General features: G+C 41.9%; 1 long non-coding RNA gene across 1 annotated transcript in view; it reads left to right on the plus strand.

The window, feature by feature from the left end:
- The first annotated feature begins 11,367 nt into the window (after positions 1–11,367).
- Positions 11,368–22,670, plus strand: part of LOC140738698 (uncharacterized) — a 342,841-nt gene continuing 331,538 nt past the window's right edge. Inside the window, exon 1 of the long non-coding RNA XR_012101425.1 lies at positions 11,368–11,454. This is a non-coding gene — a long non-coding RNA (uncharacterized lncRNA). The remainder of the gene's footprint in view (positions 11,455–22,670) is intronic.

The raw sequence follows: 22,670 nt of genomic DNA on the forward strand, positions 1-22,670 counted from the left end.
CAGAGACTGGACAGGGACCCAGAACCTGGGTCTAGACTCAGACTCAGACCCCAGATTTAGGCGAGGACGAGACGTGGCTACAGAACTGGACATGGCTACAGGCCTGATGTGGAACTCCTACACAGGACGAGGAACATGGACAGGACGAGAACACAAAACCGTGGCTTGGACAGGACGAGGATCCTGCACGTGGCTTGGACAGGACAAGTGACTCCTGGACACAACAAGGAAACTCCAGCACAGGACTGGGCGAGGAATCTCCAGCACTGGACATGGCTCTTGGACTAGTCTTGGCTTGGCTCTTGGCTTGGGTAGGCTCTTGGGTCCGGAGCCTGGACACCTCCTTGGAGTGCAGGGCCGGGATGCTTGGCAAGGATACTTGCCAAAGGAACTGCCAAGGATTCAGATGGGGACGATCCAGCACAGGACACGGAATCTCCAGCACCAGGCTGGGCAAGGCACATGCACAGGTATAGGCTGCAGGCAGGGCTTCAGAAGGAAGAGGAAGGGAAGGGAACAGTCCAGCCAGGAATCCTTAGTTTGCAGAGATATTTATGTGCCAGCCCAAAACGAGAATCAGGTGCCTCAATTAAGGCACCCAATGGAACAAGGGAAAACAAGAAAACTCAGAATAAGGATCGATGAGCCAGACCGTGAACTGGAATACGGATTTCACGGACAGGACCATGACAAATACCGGCCCTACTGCCCACAAAGCTGTGCCAAACATGTCCTTACCTGAGAAATTACCTCGGGTTACCCATAGCCCTCTTTTTTTTGAGTTCCATGTACCTGTCCAGGAGCATCTTAAAAGACCGTATCATATCCACCTCCACCACTATCACCGGCAGCCCATTCCACGGATTCACCACTCTCTGCATAAAAAAACTTACCCCTGACATCTCCTCTGTACCTACTTCCAAGCACCTCAAAACTGTGCCCTCTTGTGCTAGCTATTTCCACCCTAGGAAAAAGTCTCTAACTATATAAAAGATCAATGCCTCTCATCATCTTATACACCTCTATCAGGTCACCTCTCATCCTCCATCGCTACAAGGAAAAAAGGCCGAGTTCATTCAACCTATTCTCACAAGGCATTCTCCCCAATCCAGGCAACATCCTTGTAAATCTCCTCTGCACCTTTTCTATGGTTTCCACACCCTTCCTGTAGTGAGATGACCAGAACTGAACAACCATATTCTTCAATACCTGGTCTACTTAACTGCCCAGCTAAATGTCTCTTAAGTATAATAATTACAAGACGGCACCAGTGAACAATGATTCTTCGAACAACATCTTCCAGATAGTAAAAATCTCCAATTATTTTACTGCTTCTACACCTTCCGCATGTTCTTTTCATCTTATTTGCTTTATGGAAACTGTTGTAGCCTGTGATGTACAGTTGAAGAATACAATGCTATGTTCTGTCCGAAGAGCTGCCTCATCAAGATCAGAGTGAAGAGGCTGGAAATTGCCGAGAACACAAGCTGACTCGTGGAAAATACCAGAGACGAGGTGTTGTCGTCGTCTGAAACCTTAGTGCCTAGGTGACACATGGGGCTTCGACGAGGTGTGGGGTCTGGAATGATTCCATCTCGAAACGGCGAGGAAGGGCTCCCAATGGAGATGGTCAGAAGCCAGATCGGCAGCATTTGAACCCTGGGTCGGTGGTCACTCTCTATGGAATTACTAACTTTGTGCAGCAGCTCTCCTTGGCAGATAAAAAGAGGTTCCAGTTCAGGTTTATTATCACCGGCATGTGATGTGAAATTTGTTAACTTAGCAGCAGCAGTTCAATACAATACATAATATAGAAGAGGAAAAAAATGAATAAATAAAATAAAAATAAAAATAATAATAATAATAATAATAATAATAATAATAATAATAATAATAATAAATAAGTAAATCAATTACAGTATATGTACATTGAATAGATTAAAACATGTGCAAAAAACAGAAGTAATATATATTTTAAAAGTGAGCTAGTGTCCAAGGGTACAATGTCCATATAGGAATTGCATGGCAGAGGGGAAAAGGTTGTTCCTGAATCACTGAGTGTGTGCCTTCAGGCTTCTGTATCTCCTACCTGATGGTAACAATGAGCAAAGGGCATGCCCTGGGTGCTGGAGGTCCTTATTAATGGATGCTGCCTTTCTGAGACACCGCTTCCTAAAGATGTCCTGGGTACTTTGTAGGATAGTACCCAAGATGGAGACTAAATTTACAACCCCCTGCAGCTTCTTTCAGTCCTATGCAGTAGCCCCCTTCCATCCCTCCTCCATACCAGACAGTGATGCAGCCTGTCAGAATGCTCTCCACAGTACAACTATAGAAGTTTTTGAGTGTATTTGTTGACATGCCCAATCTCTTCAGACTCCTAATAAAGTATAGCCACTGTCTTGCCTTCTTTATAACTACATCGATATGTTGGGACCAGTTTAGATCCTCAGAGATCTTGACATCCAGGAACTTGAAACTACTCACTCTCTCCACTTCTGATCCCTCTATGAGGATTGGTATGTGTTCCTTCGTCTTACCCTTCCTGAAGTCCACAATCAGCTCTTTCGTCTTACTAACGTTGAGTGCCAGGTTGTTGCTGCGGCACCATTCCACGAGTTGGCATATCTCGCTCCTATATGCCCTCTCATCATCACCTGAGATTCTACCAACAATGGTTGTATCGTCAGAAAATTTATAGCTGGTACTTGAGCTATGCCTGGCCACACAGTCATGGGTATATAGAGAGTAGAGCAGTGGGCTAAGCAGACACCCCTGAGGTGCGCCAGTGTTATTGTTATCACCAATCCTCACAGACTGTGGTCTTCCAGTTAAGAAGTCGAGGATCCATTTACAAAGGGAGGTACAGAGGCCCAAGTTCTGCAACTTCTCAATCAGGATTGTGGGAATGATGGTATTAAATGCTGAGCTATAGTGGATGAATGGCATCCTGACGTAGATGTTTACGTTGTCCAGCTGGTCTAAAGCTGCGTGGAGAGCCATTGAGATTGAGAGCCAAAAAGATGTTTACGATATTCTGCGATTTATGTAATTATTGGATTACACTTTATGTTGACTTCCTTCAATTTTTCGGTGTTTTCTTTCCTGTGGATGTCTGACAGGTGGGTGATCTGTTAATTTTTTTGTGTAATGGGAGTTCAGGGGTATGATGCTACTGTCGCTGTTCTTTTCTGTGAGTGAGGGAGTTGGTGATCATTATTGTGGCTCTTTTTTTGCTGTGGGGAAGGGAGGGATTTTGGGGTCTGCAAATATTGTTCCTTTTTTTTGTGCCGGGGGGGCGTGGACTTGATATCTTTTCTTTCATCAACACCCATGGTCTTTCTGTATTTTGTGGCTGTCTGGAGTAGACAAATATCTGGAGTTATATTGTACATGTATACTTTGGCAACAAAGTTAACCTTTGAACCTTTGAATTGATTATACCCCCTCCTCCTCTGGCAGCACATTCCAGATTTTTTTGTAAAAACTCTTAATTCTTAAGATCCTCTTTAATTATCCTACTTCTTATCTTAAAACCATGCCCTTCTGTTTTCGATATCCCTCCAGTGGTGTAAAAAGATTTTGATTATCTACTACTCTGTCAATGCCTCATAGTCATACATATTTCTGTGAGGTAATTCCACAGCTACACACAAAATGCTGGAGAACCTTAGCAGGTCAGGCAGCATCTATGGAAAAGAATAGACAGCACATTTCACACCATGCAGAGTTTTCCCCCTTACTTCCCAATCCTGATGAAGGGTCTCAGCCCAAAACATCAACTGTTTATTCTCCTCCATGGATGCTGCCTGACTTGCTGAGTTTCTCCAGCATTTTGTGTGTGTTGCTCTAGGTTTTAAGCATCTGCAAACTCATTTGCGTACAGATGAAACAAGCCCAATTTATTCAATCGCTCGACCTAACTAAAGTCTTCCCATCCAGGTAGCATCCTGGAGCATCTCTGGATTAAAAAGTCACTACTTACTGAGCTCCAAAATATCTAAAGGCTTAAAGATTTTATGGCACACATTATTGTGTCTCTTCCAAGGTGCTAATTAGCTGCGTATATTATGGATAACTTACCTTTGTTTGATCTATCGACATTTGGAATTGTTCCTCATCGTGCCTTGAGGTGCATCTGGAGGCAACCTTGCCAGTTCTTTAGTATTTGTCTGTTTTTTACAAGACCAGGTTGCTAGCTTGAACCAGGTTGCCAGGTTGCTAGTCCAGTAGTGCTATAGCTATATATATGTCCCTAAGACTTTTGCACAGTATTGTACGTCAATGATAGTAAATCATATTCCAGTTCTTTGCCAGTACAATCACACGCTGGATGGAAAGTATGCAGGGGGCTGGCAAGATTCGAAACTGGGCCCTCTTGCTTTGAAGTCCAGTGCGGATATCACTATGCCACCGGCTGGTGGATTGACACTTGGAATGAAGAAAATAAAAGAAGATGCGGTTGTGGCAGACTACCATTGAATGCGAAGCTTATGGTTGTCCATCTCTGAAACAAGAAAATTTCAGGATATGCATAAAATAATGAAGGAAGTTGTGAGTAGCGAATGCTGGTTTCAATAAGACCATAAGACATAGAAGCAGAATTAGGCCACTTGGCCCATCACATCTGCTCCACAATTCCACCAACTTTGATTATCCTTCTCAACTCCATTCTGCCCCATAACATTTGACACCCTTACTAATCAAGAGCATATCAACCTCCGCTTTAAATATACCCAATGATTTGGTCTCAATAATTGCCCATGGCAATGAACTCCACCGATTTACCACTCTCAAGCTAAAGCAATTCTTCCTATTCTCTGCTTTAAAGGGACATACTTCTATTCTGAGGCTGTTCCCTCTGATTCTAGACTCACACACTAAAGGAACCATCCTTTTGGTGCCCACTTCTAAGCCTTTCAATGTTCGATAAGTTTCAAAGAGATACCTCCTCATTCTTCTAAACTCCAGTGAGTACAGCTCCTGAGCCATCAAGCACTCCTCATATGTTAACACTTTCATTCCTGGAATCATTCTCATGACCATACATTTCAATGCACTATAATTCCATCTGCCACTTCTTTGTCCATTCTCCTAAGCTGCTGAAATCCTTCTACAGGGTCTCGGCCCGAAATGTCGACAGCGCTTCTCCCTATAGATGCTGCCTGGCCTGCTGTGCTCCACCAGCATTTTGTGTGTGTTGTCGTTTGAATTTCCAGCATCTGCAGATTTCCTCGTGACTGCATCACAGGAGTCAGCTCAAACCACGTCATCAAGTTTGCGGATTGGTCTCATCAACAACGATGAGTCAGAGTACAGGGAGGAAGTGGAGTGGCGGGTGGACTGATGTGAGAAGAACAACCTGAGTCTGAGCGTGGAGAAAACCAAGGAAATCATTGTGGACTTCAGGAAGATGCAGGTGAACCATCCCCCTCTGTGGATACATGGCTCCTTCATAGAGAGAGTTAAATGCACCAAGTTCTGTGGAGTTCACATCACGGATGATCTCACCTAGTCCCATAATATCACCTCCCTGAACAAGAAGGCGCAGCAGCATCTCCACTTCCTAAGGAGATTGAGGAAAGCAAGGCTCCTCCCAACACCCACCCCCATTTTAGCTGCACTTTAAAGCAGCTCCACTGACAGCATCCTGACAAGTTGCATATCCATCTGGTATGGGAGCAGCTGAGCAATGGACTGGAAGTCCCTCCAAAGGACTGTGAGAGCAGCTGAGAGGATCATAGAGGTCTCCCTTCCGTCTTTCAGGGACATTTATCAAGAGCGCTGTGTATGCAGGGCCCTTAATTATTACGGATCCCACCCATCCATCCAGCATCCTCTTTGACTTTCCACCATCGGGCAGGAGACTCCGATGCATAAAGGCAAGAATGGTCAGGATGGGAAACGGGAAATGGGAAATGGCCATTAGGATTCTGAACTCCCTGCCGCATCACTTTTGAAGTGTCACTGGTTAATCTGATCTGTACCTTAAAATAATTCATGAACTTTAGTTTGGTTATTTATGTGTAATCCATCTGTAGATTTCATCCATACTTTCATAGTTTATTATGTGATATGTGTGTTATGTATACTACAGTATACTACACCCTGATTAAGAAAAACATTGTCTCCTTTGACAGTACACATGTATATAGTTAAATGACAATAACCATGACTTAACTTAACTTGAAACTTGACCACAAAGTCATCAATTCCATCATCCAAATCATTGACAAGTAATGTAAAAAGTGATTCCAACACCGACCGCTGTGGAACTGGGCAGTCACCAGCAGCCATCGAGAAAGGGCCCCCTTTATTCCCACTCTTTCCATCCTGCCAGTTAGCCAATCTTCTATCCATGCTGGAATCTTTCCTGCAATACCATGGGCTCTTATCTTGTTTATCAGCCTCACGTGTGGCACCTTGTCAAAGACCTTCTGAAAATCCAAGTAAACAACAATGAATACTTATAAAACAATATTAATTTTCCAATAAATTGCAATTGGTAACAGCTGGCAGAAAAATAATATTATATTATAAATATTTCTTGAGTTTACAATTCATTTTATTTCTGGAAATTAAATAGGTCGCAGCTTGGCATTGATATTTCTCATACATTTGCCAAGTGGAAGTTGAATCCACTTAACTATATATTGTATACGGCAGAACACAACGTCCTGAAATGTGTGTGGACAAAGAATCAGCTGAACCCTCCTGAGAACTATTTCATTGTTGCTTCACAGAGAACAGTAGTCTTCAACCTTTTACTATTATCCTGTAGATGAAAATCCAATTTTCATGATATAACCAGATGATAATTAGACAATATACTAAAGCCACCATGTTGATAATCTAGTGATACCTCTCCATGTTTTAGTAAGAGTTCTAAGTTGAAAGCACATTTATTATCAAATTACCGGTATGTATACATTATACAACCTTGAGATTCATCTCCTTACAGCAGTCATGAGACAAAGAACCCATAAAAAAGACCACCAAACACCCAACTTGCAGAGAGAAAAAGCAAATCATGCAAACGCTAAACACAAGCAGGTAGCGTTCCGAACTGATATCCCCAGAGAGTCTGTCCCAAGTCCGTTAGTTCAGCGCAGAGCTGAGTAAACTCATGGAGCAGCAAGCTGAACCGGCCTGTTTCTCGCCTTGGGCCCTGACACCCCGACCTTTTCAATCTGGTCTAGTGCCTAAATTGTTGTCCAAGCATCACATTCAGTTGCCACGATACACTCTGGGGCCTGGACCTCATCACATCGATTTGGCTTGTAACTGACTTTGCGGTTCAGCCAGTGTTTTAATCATTGTCCAAACATCGGGTTTATTTGCCTTGATCCGCTCCGGGGCCAGGACCCCACTCACTTGATTCAGCTTGTACCCAACTTTTTCATTTCAGCCTGGAGCTTAAATCGATCGAACTTTCAGTCTTCCTTGCAGTCGGCGACAGGCCTGTTGCTTTGCCTCGCCTTGGTTCGAATTGCATCGAATTGCTGCCAAGTCCAAAGGGGAGTAACAGACCATTGCTTGAGATGATCATTTACCAGAAAAAGAGTGATTAGCCAAGTATTTAGTTGTATTTAGTCAGTACTGTGCTCCCACTTCTAATAAATGATTCTTCAAGATGCTATGAAACATCTTCAAGATCATTATTTAGCTATGAAATGTGTTTCTTCAACATACTGTCTGGTTTCAATAGATTTTATACAACTTTCACTAGTGGCCTATATTTAGTATTCCTGCAAGACATAATGTAAATCACCATAACTACAGTTCCGAGAGAAGTTACTTTGTGGATTCAATACCCGTTTTGCAGGTTCAGGAGAAGGCTGCAAGGAGATATTTCTAATATCCACAAAGACATCTGCAATTCCCTGTCTACTGAATGCTTCCTCAGTATATCAACATATTTGCATGGGAACCACTAGGCAATGATTTTGAAGTTAGATGTAAATTGTTTTCAATATCCAATTTCTAAACACTTTAATTATTGGACTGCAGCAACTGGCAATAAAACATACATATTTTGTTAGAAATTTACCAAAATTATATATCTAACTGATATTCTATTTTTTCTGAACCTATGCTGCTGCAAGCAAGCTTTTTATACCTGTTCTTCACCATACTTGGGTGGCAGGGTGGAGATACGTCTCTACCAAAGGAGGTATAACGTGCTCCTTCCCTCCACTAGCCTGCAGGTCACCCTTGGGCAAGGTGCAGCACCTGCTGAGCCCCCTGATCGGGGTCACATGAAGCCATGGGAGTAGGTGGTGGACGGTGGCATGAGCAGCTGGTGCAGATCACAAGTCCTGGTTATGCGATTACTGACGTCAGGCAGACAATTGCTGAAGAGTATTGATAATGGCTGGGGTCACTCACCTTGTAAAGACAATGCTCAGAAGAAAGCAATGGTAAACCACTTCTATAGACAAATCTGTGAAGAATAATCATGGTCATGGATTAGAGAAAAGAGTAAGCAGATTAAAGACAGATGGAAGACCATATATCAAGACGCATAATGATGATGAAGATGACCTCATCGTACAGGTGCAAATGACAGTAAACTGAATTTGGCTTGAAATCCCTCACCACTCCTTTAAAGCTGATACTAGTTTAAAGGTGCCATCATCTTACCCAAGACTATCCTCATGATATTTTATCTGAGCTTCCATTGGATGACTTTCCACCTGCCAGTTCAAGATTGGTGGCTTCTGCACCTGGAGGAAATGCTACATAACTTGTAACTTCAAACAAGATGATTTGCAGTTAATGGACCAATTGAAGTGGTGAAGAAAGGCACATTGAAGAGTTATTTGTGTAAGAATGTTGAATTTTCAAGTACATTGTTTTCCGGAAATAACTTGGAATATGTATAGCTCGGGTGGTTGATGGTTGGGCTGAGTTGTTCTCCAATCTTGGCAATCCAGTTGCACGGGTTTCATCACCATATCAGGAGACACCATCAGTGTGCTGCTCATCTGTGGTGTGTCCTCTGAATGCTTGGCCTTTATATACTTAGCAATCAGCTGATTGGTCACCATTATAGAAACTCAGTTGTGACGTAGGGAAGGAGTCTCATCGCTGGTGAACTCTGTGTATTGTGGTCCAGAATATTGTCCATATTGGCTTATAAATTGGATTGAGGTCTACATGCCCCTTTACAGAATCGTTTGCAGAAAACCATGCTTCTGGGAATTCTCCTGCATGAAGAATTCTACCCATGAAGATCGAGAAGGGCACAAATTTGAATAAGCATCAGTAAAAGTCATTGTACAAGCAAACACGTGGCATGCAAGAGAATTCCTAGAAGCACGGTATTCTGCAAGTAGTGCTGTAAAGAGACACAATCCTATTTATAAGCCAATGCAGGCAACATTCCAGACCACGAAGCACAGAGTTCACAGAGTTTGCCATGCAACCAATCAGCCATGAGACCACTCAATTGAGCCACATTAAGTTTCCATAATGGTGACTAACAAGCTGACTGATAATTATATAAAGTCCAAGCATTTGGATGACACACCATGAATGAGCAGCACACTGATAAAGTCTCCTTGTACGGTGATGAAATATTTGCAAATGTATATCCAAGATTGGAGAACAACTCAACCCATCCATGTTGTTACCCATTTCTGAAACTTCCCCTCATGTAACAAACACTGGAAATCATAGTTTTTCACTAAATCTTTACTATACGTGAAAAACAATGCAAATCTGGATCCATAAGTGTATCTGTCACTTCAAGATTTAAAAAAACGGCTAAAATTAATTACTTGCTTCAATACATCATATCACAGCATGCAAGGGTTAAGGGTAATGACTGAGGTAGATGTTTGCTGCTACCTGCAAATTCTGTTCATTATATTTTTCTCTGAGCAAAGCAAGTAACATTTGATTTTTTTTTAATGTAAGAACCTATTATGCCAGAATTGTGAGCACACCACCCTGGAGTAATCAGAAGGCCATTTTTCTTCTTCATTCTTGTCAATGTCCTTGATGCTTAAAATAGCAGACCTGTATAGAGACATCCCAGCAGTTGCAATAAATACCAATGGCCTCAAGCCCATGGGTTTTCAAAGGAGGGCCAAAGGAAAAGAGATATGTCTGTTTGGCACCAGCGTAATTAATGAAGATCTCTATCTTTTTCTCTTTGAATATCTATTTGCCCTTTTTTTCAGTAAGCTAAGTAAGTGGATGAGGCAGATTCCTGTGTGGAAGAATCCTTAGGTTTGGGGATCTATCAATGTTTCTAAAATTAGCAAGCAATTCCAATATCCTCATCTCCACATCTACTCTCATGCTAATTAAGAGGGAGGAATGCAAGCACCACGTGAAGGTGTCATGTCTCATACTGTGTCCCTCCTTGCATTTAGTATAACCTTGAGAAAAGATACTGGGGGACTCAGTGTACAACCATGTTCTACCATACTGAATCAGAATAAAAATCAGTCTTATTATCACCAGCATTTGTCATGAAATTTGTTAACTTAGCAGCAGCAGTACAATGCAATACATGATAAATCTAGAAAAAAAAATAACAGTTGGGGGTGGTGGTGGTGGGGGGGGAGATGTGTGTGTGTGTGTGTGTGTGTGTGTGTGTGTGTGTGTGTGTGTGTGTGTGTGTGTGTGTGTGTGTGTGTGTGTGTGTGTGTGTGTGTGTGTGTGTGTGTGTATCGAATAGCTAAATTACCGTAGATTCCGGACTACAGAGTGCACCTGATTTTAAGCCGCTGGCACTAATTTTAGAAATAAAATCATTTTTTTAAATGTAAAGGCCGCACCGGATTTTAGGCCGCACCGGATTTTCGGCCGCAGGTGTCCCACGTTGTAATATGAGATATTTACACAGAAAGATATTACACGTGAGGATTTTTTTAACTTTTAATTAAATCCATATGGTAACAAAAACAAATACATATTGCAAATGCTTTTTTTCGAACCGTGCCCGTACGCGGCTACTTTTAAATATACGTTGCGTATACTTCTTTACTGAACAACATTCCAATATCTCCTAACGACTGGTAAAAAATATATATACTGCAGCCTACCAGGAAAAGTTATTGATACCTTTAACTTAAAAGCAGATTTCGCTCGGATCCAAAGCCGCTCGCGGAATCCGCTCCCCCCCTCCTTTCCGTTTCATCGCAGACGGCATTTAAAAGCAGATTTCGCTCGGATCCAAAGCCGCTCGCGGAATCCGCTCCCCCCTCCGTCCCGTTTCATCGCAGACGGCATTTAAAAGCAGATTTCGCTCGGATCCAAAGCCGCTCGCGGAATCCGCTCCCCCCTCCGTCCCGTTTCATCGCAGACGGCATTTTCCCACAAGACGCCGCGAAACCGGGTGTGACGTCATAGCATCCCGCGATGTAGTACAGAAAACAAATATAGTTTAAACTAAGTAGGGTAGGTAGCACAATGCTTCGAGTGTTTTCCATGTTGATGAGGGTGAGTACAAATGACTGATTTACAATAATTTAATTGTGAAAGTGCGCTTGATTTATCGTACAATTTCATTGGACCTCTGTGAACTACTCATCAATTTTATTGGTCTACTGTTACGAGGCAAAATGTTTACGAGGCGGCATGAAAAAAACCTTGCATTAGCCGCTTCGGATTATTGGCCGCAAAGTTCAAAGCTGTTCAAAATGTGGGAAAAAAGTAGCGGCTTAAAATCCGGAATCTACGGTACAAATGCTGCAAAAACAAAATAATAAAAAAGTGAGGTAGTATTCATGGGTTCAATGTCCATTTAGAAATACGATGGTGGAGGGGAAGAAGCTGTTCCTGAATCACTGAGTGTGTGCCTTCAGGCTCCTGTACCTCCTTCCTGATGGTAACAATGACAAAAGGGTGATGGGGGTCCTTAATAATAGACATCGCATTTCTGAGGTACTGCTCCTTGAAGATGCCTTAGATGCTATGGTGGGTGGCCATGATGGAGTTGACTAATTTTACAACTTTCTGTAGTTTCTTTTGATCCTGTACTGTAGTACCCCCCCACCCCCCGCTCCCTCCCCATACCAGACAGTAATGCAACCTGTCAGAATGCTCTCCACGGTACATCTGTAGATGATTTGGAGTGCTTTAGGTGACAATCCAAATCTCAAGATCCTGATGAACTATAGCCACTGTCTTGCCTTCTTTACAGTTGCATCAATATGTTGGAGCCAGGTTAAGTCCTCAGAGATATGCACCCAGATACTTGAAATTCCTTACTCTCCGGTACCTTTTATTGAAAAATTAATTACATTTCATAACAAAAAAGAACCAATAATGTTCAATCAAGTGGAATTTTATACTTTGCCATATGTTGAAAAATGAGAAATGGAAATCCAGAACAGGATAGAATATGAATTAGTGATGGTTCTCTATAGCTGTCAATCTGAAAACTTTCAATTATGGAGATTTATTTTGCATGCCACAGTTATATCTAGAAAAATCTTCACCTGGATAATGAAACTGCCAAGCAAACATTTACTTGTCATATTTCATTGTCCCTTTCAACAGTGAGCTGAAAAGCCTGCAATTACTAGTATTATTTTCATCATATTCATCAAAAACAGCTTCTTTGTTACTTGATCTGGCCTATTAAAGCCTACAAGGAATTATGAAGTCCTCAGATAAGAATTCAAAGCTCTGCTGAATTGGTTCCTTCCAGGTACAAAGAACTCCTAACTTTACCATCAGCTGCATGAAGGAAGGCTCTGCTTTGCAGAGGTCAGCCTTTCATTGTTGCAATTCTCCACAATTCTCTGTACTGAATTGTCCTTTTACTTGTCATGCAATAATAGAAGAGAATTTCAACTATGGCACTGAATTCCACCGCAGGAGTGAAAAAAAACTATTAACTACTGAATGAAATGGCAGAAGTTATAGAGGAGGCTTTGGTGATAATTTACCAAAATTCTCTGGACTCTGGGCAGGTCCTGGCAGATTGGAAGACGGCGAATGTCATGTCACTGTTCAAGAAAGGATGTAGGCAAAAGGCAGGTACTGTAGGCCAGTTAGTTTAACACCTGTAGTTGGAAAAATGCTTAAAACTATCAATAAAGAAGAAATAGTGGGGCATCTGGAAAGAAATTGAACCATCAGGTAGACATAGCATGGATTCAGATGCTGTTTGACAAACTCACCGGAGTTCTTTGAAAATATAACGAGTGCAGGGGAACAGATGGATGTTATTTACTTGGTTTTCCAGAAGGCATTCAATAAGGTGCTGCATAAAATACTTATCCATAAATCTGTTTAGATGGTAAAAAAATTGCAGCATGCTGGTGTGCAGAGGGACTTGGGAGTGCTTGTGCATGAATCATAAAGGGTTGGTTTGCATGTGCAGCAGGCTGTCAAGAAGGCAAACGGAATGTCGGCCTTCATTGCTAGAGGAATTGAATTTAAGAACAGGGAGGTTACTGCAACTATACAGGGTACTGGTGAGCCTGCACCTGGAGTACTGCGTGCAGTTCTGGTCTCCTTAGTTGAGGAAGCATATACTAGCTTTGGAGGTGGTACAGAGGAAGTCCACCAGGTTGATTCCAGAGATGAGGGGGGTAGACTATGAGAAGAGATTTAGTCACCTGGGACTGTACTTGCTGGAATTTAGAAAAATGAGAGGAGATCTCATAGAAACATATAAAAATATGGTAGGGATAGATAAGATAGAGGCAGGATAGTTGTTTCCACTGGTAAGTAAGACTAGAACTAGGGGACATTGCCTCAAGATTCAGGGGAGTCGGTTTAGGAAGGAGATGAGAAGGAACTGCTTTTCCCAGAGGGTGTTTGATTGGTGGAATTTTCTGCCCAATAAAACAGTGGAGGCTACTTTGAGAAATAAATTTAAGAAAGGTTGGATAGATTAGTGTTTTGTAAGGGAATTAAGAGTTATGCGGAAAAGGCAGGTGGGTGGAGATGAATCCATGGTCAGATCAGCTATGATCTTGTTGAATGGCGGAGCAGGCTCAACGGGCCAGATGGCCTACTCCTGTTCCTATTTCTTACGTTCTTTAACAAGAGCTGTCTTCATTTGAAAATTAAAGGCAGAAAGGAATTGTGACAAACAACACTTGTTTTTCAGAATTGAACTGAATTTTTAAACAGTGTTTCGGTAGAGAAATCTTTATTTGCTAATTATTTAGTACTACTTTATTATGTACCTATGTTATGCATTACCTTGACTAACTACTATTGATTGTGTAGTGGAGAGTCTGTTGACTGGCTGCACACAACATGGTATGGAAATACCAATGCCCTTGAATGGAAAATCCCTCAGAAAAGAAGTGGATACAACCTGGTCCATCAAGGGAAAGGCCTCCCCAGCATTGGATACATCGATAGAGATCACCGTCACAGGAAAGGAAGCATCAGGGACCCCCACCACCCAAGTCATGGTCTCTTCTCACTGCTACCATCAGAAAGAAGGTACAGGGGGGCCTCAGGACTCGCACCACCAGGTTCAGGAACAGTTACTGCTCCGCAACCATCAGGTTCTTGAACCAAAGGAGATAATTTCACTCAACTTCACTTGCCCCTTCATTGAAGTATCCCTATAACCTATGGACTCACTTTCAAGGACTCAGGTTCTCGATATTTATTCCTTATTTATTTATTATTATGATCTTTTCTCGCTTTTGCATTTGCACAGTTTGTTGTCTTTTGCACATTGATTATTTGTCATTCCTGCTGGGCGCAGTCTTTCAGGATTCTATTGTGTTTCATGGATATGCTGCATACACCCGCAAGAAAACAAACCCCGGGGTTGTATAGGGTGATATATATCTATTTTAACAATTAACTATGTAGGATTTTATAGTTAATGCTCTGTGACATTGTGATGATGTAAAACACAGCAGCCATTTTCACAAGTCAATGTTTAATGTAATACTACACAGAATTTCAAAACTAGAAATCATAGAATGTCTACAGCATAGCAGGTGTCTGTTTAGCTAATGTTGTCTGTGCTATGCACATGAAACTATTCAGTTTAATCCCACCTTCTAGTACTGAGCATAGAGCTCAATATTGCACCACTGTTCATATGTACATTAGGGCACTTTTTAAATGGAATAAGGGTTGGTTGCACTCCATGTAGAATACTTGGAGGTCTCCATCACCTTCTTACGCACTTGGTTCCAGAATCCTCACAGTTTTGGGTCCAAAATATTGTTCTTTTCCTTTTCCTCATCCTTCCACCAAAAGTCAAAGGCCCTAAGACAAAGGAAATAATTCTTTCCCACTCAATCCCTCCATTTTATACATTTCAATTATGCCTTCTCTCAGCCTTTTTGATTCTGTCAAAAACAGCCTCAGCAGTTCCAGTTTGTTCTCTTAGCTTAAGTTTCTTTTGTCTCATAAGAACTATCCTGTGCAGTCTTTCCTATACGATGGTGTCCAAAATGTACCAACACTCATGGGTTACAGATCTAATTTCTCACTCCCCCTATATTTCATGAACCTTTATTTGACCTCCCTACCATGTGGAACTCAATTAGAAGTTTCTCTGTAATCCATGTAGAGTACTTCATATGCCATTGTTTGGGTCATGGTAGAATGAATCAAATCAAATGTATTATTGTATCTTCACATGTGAGAACTCCTACTTCATGGATAAATTATGCTCTTACACTCCTTTGTTCTTGTAATATCTGCTGGAGTGTAACTAACTAGCCATTTTGCTGAAAAGGACTCCTAAATAGTAACATCATAAATATTATATAGATTTTTCAGCAATTTTGTGCAATAGCTTCTAATCAAAACATGCATCAACAAATATAGTTAAGTGTCAGTGCACTAAAATATTCTTCAACGTGCAGTCCATTGCCCACTTACTAATCTGTACTTACCACCACCAGGATGCTATTTTGATAGAGTCATAGAATCATACAATACAGAACCAGTCCTTTCTGCTCACCCCATCCATGCCAACCAACCTGTTTATCTAAACCAACACACACAAAATGCTGGAGGAACTCAGCAGGTCAGGCAGCATGAAACAATCGACACTTTGGGCAGAGACCCTTCTTCAGAACTGAGAGGGAAGGGGGAGGATGCCAGAATGAAAAGACTTATGGAGGGGAAGGAAGCTGGCTGGAAAGTAATACATGGTCAGGTGGGAAGGAAAGGTCAATGGCTGGAGAAGAAAGAATCTGATAGGAGAGGAGAGTGGACAGTAGGAGAAAGGGAAGGAGGAGCCGACCCAGGGGGAAGTAATAGGCAGGTGAGAAGAAGTAAAAGGTCAGAGTGTGAAATAGAGGAAGGAGGTGGTGGGGGGGGGGGGGGGTAAACCTGTTTATCTAAGTTATTTGCCTTCATTTAACCCATATCCCTCTGTCTTTGGCATATCCCTATCCAAAAGCCTCTTTAGCATTGTATCTGCTTCTACCACTTCCTCTGACAGTTCATTCCATATACCCACCAACCTCTGCGTGAAAACTTTGTTGGAAGATTTCTAGCCTCAGGCTGCACACACTCCTCGTGGTTGTAATAGTTCCAAATAAATTCATATTGAGGATTCACTAACCTTTTCATTTTTTCTTTAGTACATTGACCATTATAGATCTTGAACTGAGCATTGTAATTGTATTATGCTATGATCTCATGACAATTGAAATTACAGTAGATGAGGAGTTCCCAATCTTTTTATGCCATGGAGCAATGCCATTAAGCAAGGGCTCTGTGACCTCCAGACTGGGAATCCTTGCAGTAGAAATCAGAATTTTCCCTGGAGACCACAACAGCGTGTTGCAGTCAGTAGTGAAGCAACAGTGACCTCTGGTGATTTTGACTGAGCCGACCAGTAAAAATCGAGCGATGTTTGTAGCATGTAATTCATCTTCTCCAGGATCAGGCATTTAGTCTCAGCAGATCTGTGGTGTCCTTAACAATTAAGATATCAATCAGCCTGACCAACCAAGTGAACTGACAAACTCTCAGACAGCACACCAAAGAATAAGCACAAAATTGCCTTGTTAAGCAATTTACAAATTAAAACAGTAAGTGCACGTCAGATTAGAAAGGATATGAAAAACAATTAAAATTAAAGAATGCTTTAACCAGGTTGGGAGGTTTGATATTTGATTTATTTATTGATGTAAAATGTGGCATAGACCCTTCCAGCCAATTCGAGCCATGCTGCTCAATAACCCCCTTATTTAACCCTAGCCTAAACATGGGACAGTTTACAATGAGCAATTAACCTACCAACAGGTACATCCTTGGGAGGAAACCAGAGCACTTAAAAGAAACTCACGTGTTCATGAAAAAAACGTACAAACTCCTTATAGACAGTGGCGGGAAATGTTTAGGCGGAATTTCAAATTCTGTACTAAGCACAGGCTAATATACTATCAGCCTGAAGCCTATAATGCTATCAATATAGTGCCAAAATACCCCTACCCCAAAAAAAAGCAAAAACAAGTCTTATAGTCGTTTCTTGTACTTTCAGACATACTGAACATTTCAGAAGTTGGACAGAAACGGAGCACAGGAAAGTAAAAATAATCTGACGTTAAAAAAGTGGCCACCAATGTAAAGAATTAGACCCATACCTGTCTTATTTTGCTATATTTCACTGTTTCTAACAAAGGTAGTGCCGTAATTGTGATATAAAATGTGAATGGGAATACCTGCAGGGTGTGTTTTATCGCCAGAGCTATGAACTTTTATTTCATGATGTCACACTGTGGGTCAGCTACCAGCACATGGTAGGGATTGCTAGGGCACTTGCTGCAGCCAATCGAATGGGGTCATGGGAGATGCATCTCAGTGCCCTCTCAGCTTGCGTGCCGATATTCGCGGCCGCTGGCCAACCGAATTATCGGAAGTCGGCTTGTCTCTATCTCCAGAAGATGCATGCATTGGAGGATGATAACCCTGAGGTTCGTCAGAAGTTCCAGTCTGGGTTCCCTGTAATCAGATGCAGCAGCCAACACTGGGCCGGCCTTGGCTCTGATCTTGTGATAGAACAGACATTAATACGCTCAGTAAAAGGCCAAGAGGGCCTAACGCGAGGAAGTGGGAAGTCAGAACACCAGACAGCAGTTTGGACTATGTCTTCTACTGTGTCACCCACTTACAACCTTGCCATGCAAGAACTGACTGCCAATAGCTACACAACAGGTGAACAACGTAAGGAGTTGTCCACCTCCAGAGTGAGTAGAGATGAGGCTGACCTTGAAAAAGTCACAGCAAAACTGGACTGTTTCACGCCATTTTCGGATGATAGATCATTGCGCAACATCATCACAGGGGTTTATGCAAATTAGGATATCAATGTACACGACCTGTTCACAATAGGAAATGACATAGTTAGGAAGATCGACGGACGCTCTTGTTTTCTCGTATTCGCACAAAAGGAGTTTGAAGGTCAGGACACTGGCATCCAGCAGGGCAGTCAAAGTTGCTGAAGGCCGTACCATAGATCCAGTGTTGTTATTCCAGAGGTTCCTAGTTGTGTCACAGACAGGTGATCTCCGGCTAGACGAAGTGATGAATTATGAACTCTGTCCATATTCGATGTCTTTGTTTGAAGCAAAGAACCTCTTGCGCCAGCCGGATAAGCCACAACTGGCAGAAGCGTTAAAGAACTATGTCACCTCCAAATCGGACAATGCTGTCACACAGACGGTCCCATTCACAGATCACTGTGTTCTAGATGGGGGATCACTTCTGCACAGCTTAAAATGGATGGAGGGTTGCATCTACAGTTCAATTGTAGATGACTACGCCTCATTCACAGTCAAACACTATGCCAGAGCCACTGTAGTGTTTGATGGTTATGGGGTTGAGCCAAGCATAAAGGACTGTACTCATCAGCGTTAAAGTAGAAATTTGAATGCGAACAAGGTGAACATTACAGGGACGACAAAATTTGTTGGAAAAAAGGAGGACTTCTTGTCGAATGAGGCAAACAAGCAGGTAATTATCCAGCTCATCATGGAACGCTTGCGACAGAGAGGCTGCAAAGTAATTGAAGCTGAAGTAGATGCTGATGTTGAGATCGCAAAAGCAGCTGTCACAATGTCTGCTTTCAAATATACCATCCTCATTGGAGAAGACACAGAACTCCTCATACTCTTGCTCTACCATGTAGTGGTAACAAACTGCACTGAACTCTATTTCCGCTCGGGCAAGGTTCAATCAAATGCCTATAATATCAAGGTCCTTAAGCAGATTCTCGGAGAAGCAGCTTGTAAAGATCTATAGTTTCTCCATGCCTTTACCGGATGTGACTCAACATCCAGAGTATTTGGGATCGGAAAGAAGTCGGGGTTCCAAAGAATCATTAAGAAAGAAAAGGGAATCAAAGACTGTTCAAAAGCGTTCTGTTCACCAAAGCAAAGTCAGGATGTTATGGAAACCAATGGCTGTAGGGCAATGTTCAATGGAAATCAGAACGACTCCCTGGCATCTATCAGATACAATATGCTGGCAAAGAAAGTTGCGAGAGCTAAGACTTTCACCAGGCCTGAAAGACTTCTGCCAACCACCTCGGCCTGTAAATTTCACTCCCTGCGGACTTTGATGCACCATCAATAACTCTCTGAGACGTGAGGCGAGATAACGGCTTTTATTGACTGGAAGAAAGAACAAGCAGCAATTGACCACCATGCTACATCCTGGAGACTGAGAGGCAGGGCTCAGGCCCCAATCGCCTTTATACCGGGGTCTGTGGGAGGAGCCACAGTCAGTGGGAGGAGCCACAGGAGCAGTCAGCGGAGGGGCGTGTCCAGACAAGTATATGTAGTTCACCACAGACTTACTACCAGGTTATGGAGTGGATAGGCTGTAGTGATGAAATGGAGCCATCTGAGTGGGGATGGAGGGTAGAAGGGGAAAAGCTCATTCCAGTGATGACAGACAAAAGCCCTGTTCCAGAGGTACTTATTCAGATGATTCACAGCAACTGTTCGGGAGGGTGCAATACACTAAAGTGTACCTGCAGAAAGCATGGGCTGGAATGCACCAGTGCATGTGGGCATTGCCAAGATGGCAACTGTGACAATATGGCAAATGAGCCAGTGATAGAAGAGGATGATGAACAAGACTGCATCTGAGAAGCCATAAGGTAGCATATTATGTGTCATGATGTCAGTACTTAATACCAGAGTTGTCCCTTGATTATGTCATTGATGACATCATGATGTCAGTACAAATGCAACTTTCATTCCAGGAACTACTGTTATTTGAAAAACATTGGTGAAAAGAGAATTCATTGAAACATCAGGTTTAAAAAACATGCAATTTGATAGTTATCAGTCAGATTTTTGACATTTTTCTGCTGGCGGCCATTATGTTTTTTGATGTCATTTTTGGAGAATTTCCCATGTGTCAAAATTGTCTAACTTTTGACATGTTATTCTCCACATCGAATAGTACAATAAACAATCATAAAATGTTTTTTTTTGCAATTTTTTGGGGGGTTAGGTGGTATATTGACCCGCCTACTAGAATGTTGCTGGAGGATGAGATCAAATCCCACTGTGGTGGCCGAGTTGTTAAATTTCAATCATCAGAATAAATCTGGAATAGCAGCAGTGATGAACACAAAATGACCAGGTGGCCTTATATTTTATATAGAGAAGAAAGCATGATGCCCTTATCAGGCCTAACCTAAATGTGATTGATTTTTCGACATTGATCAACAGAGAGACTCTTTTGTATCAAAGCGGAAACAGATCTCCAAAACAATCTAAATTAATTACAAATATAAAACAAAGAATAATTGATTGCAAAAGTATTCAACCCCTCCCCCTTCAGTATGGCACAGCTAATCATCACTGGTGCAGCCAATTAATTTTAGAAGTCATGTAATTAGAAATCTGTTTTTGAAGACCTGTATGCAGTCAAAGTGTTTCAATTGATTGTAGTAAAAATACACCTGTATCTGAAACGTCCAACTGTTGTCAGTATCCTGGCAAAAACTACACCATGAAGACAAAAGAACACTCCAAATAACTTTGCAAAAAGGTAATTGAAAAACACAAGTCAGGAAATAGATACAAGAAAGTTTCCAAGTCACAGAATATCCCTTGAAGTACAGTTGAGTTAATCATCAAGAAAATGAAAGAATATTTCACTGCTCTAAATCTGCCTACAGCAAGACAACCTCAAAGACTGAGTAAGCATGCAAAAAGGAGACCAGTGAGGGAGGCCATCAAGAGACCCATGACAACTCTGGAGGAGCTACGAGCTTCAATGGCTGAGATCAGAGAGACTGTGCATACAACAACTGTTGGCCGGGTGCTTCACCATTTGTAACTTGATGGGAGAGTGGCAAAGAGAAAGACACTCTTGAAAAATCAAGTCACACAGAAATGGCTTAAGAACAACAAAGTTTATGTCTTGGTCCAGACCTCAATCCAATTGAGAGTTTGTGACTGAAGAAGAAAATGTTAACTCATGATCCCCGTGTAATCTGACAGTTCTGTAAAGCATGGGGGAAAATTGCAGTGTCTCGATGTGCAAAGTTGATGGAGACCTACCCATACAGACTCAAAACTGTAATTGCTGTCAAAAGTGTATCTACTAAATACTAACTTGAAGAGGGAAGAATACTTACCCAATCAATTATTTTGTGTTTTATATTTGTAATTAATTTAGACCACTTTTTAGAGATCTGTCTTTACTTTGACGTGAAAAAATCTAAAAATTAATTCCACTGTGATTCAATAAAACATGAAAACTTCCGGGGGGGGGGGGGGTGAATACTTTTATTAGGCATTGTTGAGTGATGATAAACCCATAAGACCATTCGACATAGTAGCAGAATTAGGCCATCTGGCCCATCGAGTCTGCTCCACCAATCAACCATGCCGGATCTCTTTTTTTACCTCGTCCTCAACTCCAGTTCCCGGCCTTCTCCCCATAACATTTGATGCCATGTCCAATCAAGAACCTATCAATCTATCAATCTCTGCCTTAACTACACCCAACAACCTGGTCTCCACAGCTGCATGTGGCAACAAATTCTACAAATTCACCACCCTTTGGCTAAAGAAATTCCTCCGCATCTCTGTTTTGAAAGGAGGCCTTCTCCTTCCCATCCTCCCCACCCACCTTCTTTATAGGGCCCCTGCCCCCTCCTTCTTCAGTCCTGACAAAGGGTCTCAGCCCGAAACGTTGACTGTCCGTTGACAGATTTACAAACTTGTTCTCCACTCCATGTTACCAAATACAGTACTATGCAAAAGTTTTAGGCACCCTAGCTATGTATACATATGTGCCTAGCTATATATATTTGTACAGGTAATATAAGCATTTTAGAGCAGAGAGGTTGCTAAGCAATAATTTATAACTCATGCAACAAGCATACTGTTTTCAGAATTATCAGTGTGATTAGTTTGTAAGTACACAAAGTTCCCATTAGTTCAGCAGATTCCTCAGGAATACTTTGGTGGTGGTAGATGAGTGGATCCTGAGAGCGGCAGAGACTCACTAAACGTATTTGCTTAACTTCTGCATTTGGCTGTACACATATTAATTCCTGAGTGTGCTGTCAGTTATCTTCTGTCACTCTAGAATTTGCTTTTAGTTTCACTGCTACTTTCTTGACAAGAATTAGTGTAATAAAGTTCCATGTATTTCCAAAGATTGTCAGTGGAATGATAAATGCCCTGTAGTAGTCCAGTATCACTTTCAGTCCAGGTTCTCACAAATGACTATTCAAT

Source organism: Hemitrygon akajei, chromosome 14 (assembly GCF_048418815.1).
Source record: "Hemitrygon akajei chromosome 14, sHemAka1.3, whole genome shotgun sequence".
NCBI classification, from domain to species: Eukaryota; Metazoa; Chordata; class Chondrichthyes; order Myliobatiformes; family Dasyatidae; genus Hemitrygon; species Hemitrygon akajei.